Raw genomic sequence first — 12253 nt, 5'->3', positions numbered from 1 at the left:
TTCTTATTGACAATGAAACACAGAAATAGCATCGGAATTAAATTCAAAAGGCACAATGCCGACTTAAGTACAAGAGGACTGACACACTAACTTTCTATGATTTGAACCTCTCCTGTGAGTCCAGTTTTAGATTCCGATGCTTCACTTCAGGTGTACTGTATCCCTTGGACCTTCTTATTGACGATGAAACACAGAAATTGGAACCGAATTTAATACAAAAGGCACAATGGCGACTTAAGTACAAGAGGACTGACACTCTAACTTTCTATGATTTGAACTTCTCCTGTGCGTCCAGTTTTAGATTCCGATGCTTCACTTCAGGTTTACAGTATCCCTTGGACCTTCTTATTGACGATGAAACACAGAAATTTCATTCGAATTTAATACAAACGGCACAATGCCGAATTAAGTACAAGAGGACAGACACTCTCACTTTCTATGATTCGAACCTCTCCTGTGAGGTCAGATTTAGATTCCGATGCTTCACTCCAGGTTTACTGTATACCTTGCACCTTCTTATTTACGATGAAACACAGATATTGCATCCGAATTTAATACAAAAGGCACAATGGCGACTTAAGTACAAGAGGACTGACTCTCTAACTTTCTATGATTTGAACCTCTCCTGTGCGTCCAGTTTTAGATTCCGATGCTTCACTTCAGGTTTACAGTATCCCTTGGACCTTCTTATTGACGATGAAACACAGAAATTTCATTCGAATTTAATACGAACGGCACAATGCCGAATTAAGTACAAGAGGACAGCCACTCTCACTTTCTATGATTCGAACCTCTCCTGTGAGGTCAGATTTAGATTCCGATGCTTCACTCCAGGTTTACTGTATACCTTGCACCTTCTTATTGATGATTAAACACAGAAATTGCATCGGAATTAAATTCAAAAGGCACAATGCCGTCTTAAGTACAAGAGGACTGACACTCTCACTTTCTATGATTTGAACTTCTCTTTTGAGTCCAGTTTTAGATTCCGATGCTTCACTTCAGGTTTACTGTATCCCTTGGACCTTCTTATTGACGATGAAACACAGAAATTGCATCGGATTTAAATTCAAAACGCACAATGCCGACTTAAGTACAAGAGGACTGACACACTAACTTTCTATGATTTGAACCTCTCCTGTGAGTCCTGTTTTAGATTCCGATGCTTCACTTCAGGTGTACTGTATCCCTTGGACCTTCTTATTGACGATGAAACACAGAAATTGGATCCGAATTTAATACAAAAGGCACAATGGCGACTTAAGTACAAGAAGACTGACACTCTAACTTTCTATGATTTGAACCTCTCCTGTGCGTCCAGTTTTAGATTCCGATGCTTCACTTCAGGTTTACAGTATCCCTTGGACCTTCTTATTGACGATGAAACACAGAAATTCCATTCGAATTTAATACAAACGGCACAATGCCGAATTAAGTACAAGAGGACAGACACTCTCACTTTCTATGATTCGAACCTCTCCTGTGAGGTCAGATTTAGATTCCGATGCTTCACTCCAGGTTTACTGTATACCTTACACCTTCTTATTGATGATTAAACACAGAAATTGCATCGGATTTAAATTCAAAAGGCACAATGCCGTCTTAAGTACAAGAGGACTGACACTCTCACTTTCTATGATTTGAACTTCTCCTGTGAGTCCAGTTTTAGATTCCAATGCTTCACTTCAGGTTTACTGTATCCCTTGGACCTTCTTATTGACGATGAAACACAGAAATTGCATCGGATTTAAATTCAAAACGCACAATGCCGACTTAAGTAAAAGAGGACTGACACTCTCACTTTCTATGATTTGAACCTCTCCTGTGAGTCCAGTTTTAGATTCCGATGCTTCACTTCAGGTTTACTGTATCCCTTGGACCTTCTTATTGACGATGAAACACAGAAATTGCTTCGGAATGAAATTCAAATGCCACAATGCCGTCTTAAGTTCAAGAGGACTGACACTCTCGCTTTCTATGATTTGAACCTCCCCTGTGAGTCCAGTTTAAGATTCCGATGCTTCACTTCAGGTTTACTATATACCTTGTGCCTTCTTATTGACGATGAAACACGGAAATTGCATCCGAATGTAATACAAAAGGCACAGTGTCGACTTAAGTACAAGAGGACTGACATTCTAACTTTCTATGATTTGAACCTCTCCTGTGAGTCCACTTTTAGATTCCGATGCTTCACTTCAGGTTTACTGTATCCCTTGGACCTTCTTATTGACAATGAAACACAGAAATAGCACCGGAATTAAATTCAAAAGGCACAATGCCGACTTAAGTACAAGAGGACTGACACACTAACTTTCTATGATTTGAACCTCTCCTGTGAGTCCAGTTTTAGATTCCGATGCTTCACTTCAGGTGTACTGTATCCCTTGGACCTTCTTATTGACGATGAAACACAGAAATTGGATCCGAATTTAATACAAAAGGCACAATGGCGACTTAAGTACAAGAGGACTGACACTCTAACTTTCTATGATTTGAACCTCTCCTGTGCGTCCAGTTTTAGATTCCGATGCTTCACTTCAGATTTACAGTATCCCTTGGACCTTCTTATTGACGATGAAACACTGAAATTTCATTCGAATTTAATACAAACGGCACAATGCCGAATTAAGTACAAGAGGACAGACACTCTCACTTTCTATGATTCGAACCTCTCCTGTGAGGTCAGATTTAGATTCCGATGCTTCACTCTAGGTTTACTGTATACCTTGCACCTTCTTATTGATCATTAAACACAGAAATTGCATCGGATTTAAATTCAAAAGGCACAATGCCGTCTTAAGTACAAGAGGACTGACACTCTCACTTTCTATGATTTGAACTTCTCCTGTGAGTCCAGTTTTAGATTCCGATGCTTCACTTCAGGTTTACTGTATCCCTTGGACCTTCTTATTGACGATGAAACACAGAAATTGCATCGGGTTTAAATTCAAAACGCACAATGCCGACTTAAGTACAACAGGACTGGCACTCTAACTTTCTATGATTTGAACCTGTCCTGTGAGTCCAGTTTTAGATTCCGATGCTTCACTTCAGGTTTACTGTATCCCTTGGACATTCTTATTGACGATGAAACACAGAGTTTGTATCCGAATTCAATACAAAAGGCCCAATGCCGACTTAAGTACAAGAGGACTGACACTCTAACTTTCTATCATTTGAACCTGTCCTGTGAATCCAGTTTTGGATTCCGATGCTTCACTTCAGGTTAACTGTATCCCTTGGACCTTCTTATTCACGATGAAACACAGAAATTGCATCCGAATTTAATACAAACGGCACAATCGCGATTTAAGTACAAGAGGACTGACACTCTCATTTTCTATGATTTGAACCTCTCCTGTGAGTCCAGTTTTAGATTCCGATGCTTCCCCTCAGGTTTACTGCATCCCTTGGAACTTCTTATTGACTTTGAAACACAGAAATTGCATCCGAATTTAATACAAATGGCACAATGCCGACTTAAGTACAAGAGGGCTGACACTCTAACTTGCTATGATTCGAACCTCTCCTGTGAGGTCAGATTTAGATTCCGATGCTTCACTTCAGGTTTACTGTATCCCTTGGACCTTCTTATTGACGATAAAACACAGAAATCGCATCCGTATGTAATACAAATGGCACAATGCCGACTTAAGTACAAGAGGACTGACACTCTCACTTTCTATGATTTAAACCTCTCCTGTGAGGTCAGATTTAGATTCCGATGCTTCACTCCAGGTTTACTGTATACCTTGCACCTTCTTATTGACGATGAAACACAGAAATTGCATCCGAATTTAATACAAAAGGCACAATGGCAACTTAAGTACAAATCGACTGACTCTCTAACTTTCTATGATTTGAACCTCTCCTGTGCGTCCAGTTTTAGATTCCGATGCTTCACTTCAGGTTTACAGTATCCCTTGGACCTTCTTATTGACGATGAAACACAGAAATTTCATTCGAATTTAATACAAACGGCACAATGCCGAATTAAGTACAAGAGGACAGACACTCTCACTTTCTATGATTCGAACCTCTCCTGTGAGGTCAGATTTAGATTCCGATGCTTCACTCCAGGTTTACTGTATACCTTGCACCTTCTTATTGATGATTAAACACAGAAATTGCATCGGATTTAAATTCAAAAGGCACAATGCCGTCTTAAGTACAAGAGGACTGACACTCTCACTTTCTATGATTTGAACTTCTCCTGTGAGTCCAGTTTTAAATTTCGATGCTTCACTTCAGGTTTACTGTATCCCTTGGACCTTCTTATTGACGATGAAACACAGAAATTGCATCGGATTTAAATTAAAAACGCACAATGACGACTTAAGTAAAAGAGGACTGACACTCTCACTTTCTATGATTTGAACCTCTCCTGTTAGTCCAGATTTAGATTCCGATACTTCACTTCAGGTTTACTGTATCCCTTGGACCTTCTTATTGACGATGAAACACAGAAATGAAATTGCATCGGAATTAAATTCAAATGCCACAATGCCGTCTTAAGTTTAAGAGGACTGACACTCTCGCTTTCTATGATTTGAACCTCTCCTGTGAGTCCAGTTTAAGATTCCGATGCTTCACTTCAGGTTTACTATATACCTTGTGCCTTCTTATTGACGATGAAACACGGATATTGCATCCGAATGTAATACAAAAGGCACAATGTCGACTTAAGTACAAGAGGACTGACATTCTAACTTTCTATGATTTGAACCTCTCCTGTGAGTCCACTTTTAGATTCCGATGCTTCACTTCAGATTTACTGTATCTCTTGGGCCTTCTTATTGACAATGAAACACAGAAATAGCATCGGAATTAAATTCAAAAGGCACAATGCCGACTTAAGTACAAGAGGACTGACACACTAACTTTCTATGATTTGAACCTCTCCTGTGAGTCCAGTTTTAGATTCCGATGCTTCACTTCAGGTGTACTGTATCCCTTGGTCCTTCTTATTGACGATGAAACACAGAAATTGGATCCGAATTTAATACAAAAGGCACAATGGCGACTTAAGTACAAGAGGACTGACACTCTAACTTTCTATGATTTGAACTTCTCCTGTGCGTCCAGTTTTAGATTCCGATGCTTCACTTCAGGTTTACAGTATCCCTTGGACCTTCTTATTGACGATGAAACACAGAAATTTCATTCGAATTTAATACAAACGGCACAATGCCGAATTAAGTACAAGAGGACAGACACGCTCACTTTCTATGATTCGAACCTCTCCTGTGAGGTCAGATTTAGATTCCGATGCTTCACTCCAGGTTTACTGTTTACCTTGCACCTTCTTATTTAGGATGAAACACAGATATTGCATCCGAATTTAATACAAAAGGCACAATGGCGACTTAAGTACAAGAGGACTGACTCTCTAACTTTCTATGATTTGAACCTCTCCTGTGCGTCCAGTTTTAGATTCTGATGCTTCACTTCAGGTTTACAGTATGCCTTGGACCTTCTTATTGACGATGAAACACAGAAATTGCATCGGATTTAAATTCAAAACGCACAATGCCGACTTAAGTACAAGAGGACTGACACACTAACTTTCTATGATTTGAACCTCTCCTGTGAGTCCAGTTTTAGATTCCGATGCTTCACTTCAGGTGTACTGTATCCCTTGGACCTTCTTATTGAAGATGAAACACAGAAATTGGATCCGAATTTAATACAAAAGGCACAATGGCGACTTAAGTACAAGAAGACTGACACTCTAACTTTCTATGATTTGAACCTCTCCTGTGCGTCCAGTTTTAGATTCCGATGCTTCACTTCAGGTTTACAGTATCCCTTGGACCTTCTTATTGACGATGAAACACAGAAATTCCATTCGAATTTAATACAAACGGCACAATGCCGAATTAAGTACAAGAGGACAGACACTCTCACTTTCTATGATTCGAACCTCTCCTGTGAGGTCAGATTTAGATTCCGATGCTTCACTCCAGGTTTACTGTATACCTTACACCTTCTTATTGATGATTAAACACAGAAATTGCATCGGATTTAAATTCAAAAGGCACAATGCCGTCTTAAGTACAAGAGGACTGACACTCTCACTTTCTATGATTTGAACTTCTCCTGTGAGTCCAGTTTTAGATTCCGATGCTTCACTTCAGGTTTACTGTATCCCTTGGACCTTCTTATTGACGATGAAACACAGAAATTGCATCGGATTTAAATTCAAAACGCACAATGCCGACTTAAGTAAAAGAGGACTGACACTCTCACTTTCTATGATTTGAACCTCTCCTGTGAGTCCAGTTTTAGATTCCGATGCTTCACTTCAGGTTTACTGTATCCCTTGGACCTTCTTATTGACGATGAAACACAGAAATTGCTTCGGAATGAAATTCAAATGCCACAATGCCGTCTTAAGTTCAAGAGGACTGACACTCTCGCTTTCTATGATTTGAACCTCCCCTGTGAGTCCAGTTTAAGATTCCGATGCTTCACTTCAGGTTTACTATATACCTTGTGCCTTCTTATTGACGATGAAACACGGAAATTGCATCCGAATGTAATACAAAAGGCACAGTGTCGACTTAAGTACAAGAGGACTGACATTCTAACTTTCTATGATTTGAACCTCTCCTGTGAGTCCACTTTTAGATTCCGATGCTTCACTTCAGGTTTACTGTATCCCTTGGACCTTCTTATTGACAATGAAACACAGAAATAGCACCGGAATTAAATTCAAAAGGCACAATGCCGACTTAAGTACATGAGGACTGACACACTAACTTTCTATGATTTGAACCTCTCCTGTGAGTCCAGTTTTAGATTCCGATGCTTCACTTCAGGTGTACTGTATCCCTTGGACCTTCTTATTGACGATGAAACACAGAAATTGGATCCGAATTTAATACAAAAGGCACAATGGCGACTTAAGTACAAGAGGACTGACACTCTAACTTTCTATGATTTGAACCTCTCCTGTGCGTCCAGTTTTAGATTCCGATGCTTCACTTCAGATTTACAGTATCCCTTGGACCTTCTTATTGACGATGAAACACTGAAATTTCATTCGAATTTAATACAAACGGCACAATGCCGAATTAAGTACAAGAGGACAGACACTCTCACTTTCTATGATTCGAACCTCTCCTGTGAGGTCAGATTTAGATTCCGATGCTTCACTCTAGGTTTACTGTATACCTTGCACCTTCTTATTGATCATTAAACACAGAAATTGCATCGGATTTAAATTCAAAAGGCACAATGCCGTCTTAAGTACAAGAGGACTGACACTCTCACTTTCTATGATTTGAACTTCTCCTGTGAGTCCAGTTTTAGATTCCGATGCTTCACTTCAGGTTTACTGTATCCCTTGGACCTTCTTATTGACGATGAAACACAGAAATTGCATCGGATTTAAATTCAAAACGCACAATGCCGACTTAAGTACAACAGGACTGGCACTCTAACTTTCTATGATTTGAACCTGTCCTGTGAGTCCAGTTTTAGATTCCGATGCTTCACTTCAGGTTTACTGTATCCCTTGGACATTCTTATTGACGATGAAACACAGAGTTTGTATCCGAATTCAATACAAAAGGCCCAATGCCGACTTAAGTACAAGAGGACTGACACTCTAACTTTCTATGATTTGAACCTGTCCTGTGAATCCAGTTTTGGATTCCGATGCTTCACTTCAGGTTTACTGTATCCCTTGGACCTTCTTATTCACGATGAAACACAGAAATTGCATCCGAATTTAATACAAACGGCACAATCGCGACTTAAGTACAAGAGGACTGACACTCTCATTTTCTATGATTTGAACCTCTCCTGTGAGTCCAGTTTTAGATTCCGATGCTTCCCCTCAGGTTTACTGCATCCCTTGGACCTTCTTATTGACTTTGAAACACAGAAATTGCATCCGAATTTAATACAAATGGCACAATGCCGACTTAAGTACAAGAGGGCTGACACTCTAACTTGCTATGATTCGAACCTCTCCTGTGAGGTCAGATTTAGATTCCGATGCTTCACTTCAGGTTTACTGTATCCCTTGGACCTTCTTATTGACGATAAAACACAGAAATCGCATCCGTATGTAATACAAATGGCACAATGCCGACTTAAGTACAAGAGGACTGACACTCTCACTTTCTATGATTTAAACCTCTCCTGTGAGACCGGTTTTAAATTCCGATGCTTCAATTCAGGTTTACTGTATACCTTGCACTTTCTTATTGACGATGAAACATAGAAATTGCATCGGAATTTAATACAAAAGGCACAATGCCGATTTAAGTAAAAGAGGACTGACACTCTAACTTTCTGTCATTTCAACCTGTCCTGTGAGTCCAGTTTTAGATTCCGATGCTTCACTTCAGCTTTACTGTATCCCTTGGATTTTCTTATTGACGATGAAACACAGAAATGGCATCGGAATTTAATACAAAAGGCACAATGCCGACTTAAGTAAAAGAGGACTGACACTCTAACTTTCTATGATTTGAATCTCTCCTGTGAGTCCTGTTTTTGATTCCGATGCTTCACTTCAGGTTTACTGTATCCTTTGGACCTTCTTATTGACGATGAAACACAGAAATAGCATCGGAATTAAATTCAAAAGGCACAATGCCGACCTAAGTAGAACAGGACTGACACTCTCACTTTCTATGATTTGAACCTCTCCTGTGAGTCCAGTTTTAGATTCCGATGCTTCACTACAGGTTTACTGTATACCTTGCAACTTTTTATTGACGATGAAACATAGTAATTGCATCGGAATTTAATACAAAAGGCACAATGCCGACCTAAGTACAAGAGGACTGACACTCTAACTTTCTATGATTTGAACCTCTCCTGTGAGTCCATTTTTAGATTCCGATGCTTCACTTCAGGTTTATTGTATCCCTTGGACATTCTTATTGACGATGAAACACAGAAATTGCATCCGAATTTAATACAAATGCCACAATGCCGACTTAAGTACATGAGGACTGACACTCTCACTTTCTATGATTTGAACCTTTCCTGTGAGTCCAGTTTTTGATTCCGATGCTTCACTTCAGGTTTACTGTATCCCTTGGACCTTCTTATTGACGATGAAACACAGAATTTGCATCGGAATTAAATTCAAAAGACACAATGCCGACTTAAGTAAAAGAGGACTGACACTCTCATTTTCTATGATTTGAACCTCTCCTGTGAGTCCAGTCTTAGATTCCAATGCTTCATTCCAGGTTTACTGTATCCCTTGGACCTTCTTATTGACGATGAAACACAGAAATTGCATCGGAATTTAATTCAAAAATCACAATGCAGGGTTAAGTACAAGAGGAATGACACTCTAACTTTCTATGATATGAACCTATCCTGTGAGTCCAGTTTTAGATTCCGATGCTTCACTTCAGGTTTACTGTATCCCTTGGACCTTCTTATTGACGATGAAACACAGAGTTTGCATCCGAAATTAATACAAAACGCACAATGCCGACTTAAGTACAAGAGGACTGACACTCTAGCCCTCTATGATTTGAATCTCTCCTGTGAGTTCAGTTTTAGAATCCGATGCTTCACTTCAGGTTTACTGTATCCTTTGGACCTTCTAATTGACGATGAAACACAGATATTGCATCGGAGTTAAATTCAAAAGGCACAATGCCGACCTAAGTAGAAGAGGACTGACACTCTCACTGTCTTTGATTTGAACCTCTCCTGTGAGTCCAGTTTTAGATTCCGATGCTTCACTTCAGGTTTACTGTATCCCTTGGACCTTCTTATTGACGATGATACACAGAAATTGCACCCGAATTTAATACAAATGGCAAAATGCCGACTTAAATACAAGCCTACTGACACTCTCCCTTTCTATGATGTGAACCTCTCCTGTGAGTCCAGTTTCAGATTACGATGCTTCACTTCAGGTTTTCTGCATACCATGCACCTTCTTATTGACGATGAAACACAGAAATTGTATCGGAATTAAATTCAAAATGCACAATACCGACATAACTACAAGAGTACTGACACTCTCACTTTCTATGATTTGAACCTCTCCTATGAGTCCAGTTTTAGATCCCGATGCTTCACTTCAGGTTTGCTGTATCCCTCGGACCTTTTTATTGACGATGAAACACAGAGTTTGCATCCAAATTTAATACAAAAGGTACAATGCCGACTTAAGTACAAGAGGACCGACGCTCTTACTTTCTATGATTTGAACCTCTCCTGTGAGTCCAGTTTTAGATTCCGATGTTTCACTTCAGGTTTACTGTATTCCTTGGACCGTCTTATTGACTATGAAACACAGGAATTGCATCCGAATTTAATACAAATGGCACAATGCCAACTTAAGTACAAGAGGACTGACACTCTCTCTTTCTATGATTTGAACCTCTCCTGTGAGTCCGGTTTTAAATTCCGATGCTTCACTTCAGGTTTACTGTATAGCTTGCACCTTCTTATTGACGATGAAACATAGAAATTGCATCGGAATTTAATGCAAAAGCCACAATGCCGACTTAAATAAAAGAGGACTAACACTATAACTTTCTATGATTTGAACCTCTCCTGTGAGTCCAGTTCTAGATTCCGATGCTTCACTTCAGGTTTACTGTATACCTTGCACCTTCTTATTGACGATGGAACACAGAAATTGCATCTGAATTTAATACAAAAGGCACAATGCCGACTTAAGTAAAAGAGGACTGACACTCTAATTTTCTATGATTTGAACCTCTCCTGTGAGTCCAGTTTCAGATTCCGAAGCATCATTTCAGGTTTACTGTATTCCTAGGACCTTCTAATTGACGATTAAACACAGAGTTTGCATCCGAATTTAATACAAATGTCACAATGCCGACTTAAGTACAAGAGGAGTGATACTCTAACTTTCTATCATTTAAATCTCTCCTCTGAGTCCAGTTTTTGATTCCGATGCTTCACTTCAGGTTTACTGTATCCTTTGGACCTTCTTATTGACGATGAAACACAGAAATTGCATCGGAATCAGATTCAAAAGGCACAATGCCGACCTAAGTAGAAGAGGACTGACACTCTCACTTTCTATGATTTCCACCTCTCCTGTGAGTCCAGTTTTAGATTCCGATGCTTCACTTCAGGTTTACTGTATACCTTGCACCTTTTTATTGACGATGAAACATAGTAATTGCATCGGAATTTAATACAAAAGGCACAATGCCGACTTAAGTAAAAGAGGACTGACACTCTAACTTTCTATGATTTGAACCTTTCCTGTGAGTCCACTTTTTGATTCCGATGCTTCACTTCAGGTTTACTGTATCCCTTTGACCTTCTTATTGACGATGAAACACAGAAATTGCATCAGATTTAAATTCAAAACGCACAATGCCGACTTAAGTAAAAGAGGACTGACACTCTCACTTTCTGTGATTTGAACCTCTCCTGTGAGTCCAGTTTTAGATTCCGATGCTTCACTTCAGGTTTACTGTATCCCTTGGACCTTCTTATTGACGATGAAACACAGTAATTGCATCGGAATTAAATTCAAATGCCACAATGCCGACTTATGTACAAGAGGACTGACAATCTAACTTTCTATGATTTGAACCTCTCCTGTGAGTCCGGTTTTAGATTCCGATGCTTCACTTCAGGTTTACTGTATCCCTTGGACCTTCTTATTGACGATGAAACACAGAGTTTGCATCCGAATTTAATACAAAAGGCACAATGCCTACTTAAGTACAAAAGGACTGACACTCTAACTTTCTATGATTTGAACCTGTCCTGTGAGTCCAGTTTTGGATTCCGATGCTTTACTTCAGGTTTACAGTATCCCTTGGACCTTCTTATTCACGATGAAACACAGAAATTGCATCCGAATTTAATACAAAAGGCACCATGGCGACTTAAGTACAAGAGGACTGACACTCTCACTTTCTATGATTTGAACCTCTCCTGTGAGTCCAGTTTTAGATTCCGATGCTTCCCCTCAGGTTTACTGCATCCCTTCGACCTTCTTATTGACTCTGAAACACAGAAATTTCATCAGAATTTAATACAAATGGCACAATGCCGACTTAAGTACAAGAGGACTGACACTCTCACTTTCTATGATTCGAACCTCTCCTGTGAGGTCAGATTTAGATTCCGATGCTTCACTTCAGGTTTACTGTATCCCTTGGACCTTCTTATTGACGATAAAACACAGAAATCGCATCCGTATTTAATACAAATGGCACAATGCCGACTTAAGTACAAGAGGACTGACACTCTCACTTTCTAAGACTTGAAC

This window comes from Schistocerca serialis, chromosome 9, assembly GCF_023864345.2.
Source record: "Schistocerca serialis cubense isolate TAMUIC-IGC-003099 chromosome 9, iqSchSeri2.2, whole genome shotgun sequence".
Lineage (NCBI taxonomy): Eukaryota > Metazoa > Arthropoda > Insecta > Orthoptera > Acrididae > Schistocerca > Schistocerca serialis.
This window is presented reverse-complemented; position numbering follows the sequence as displayed.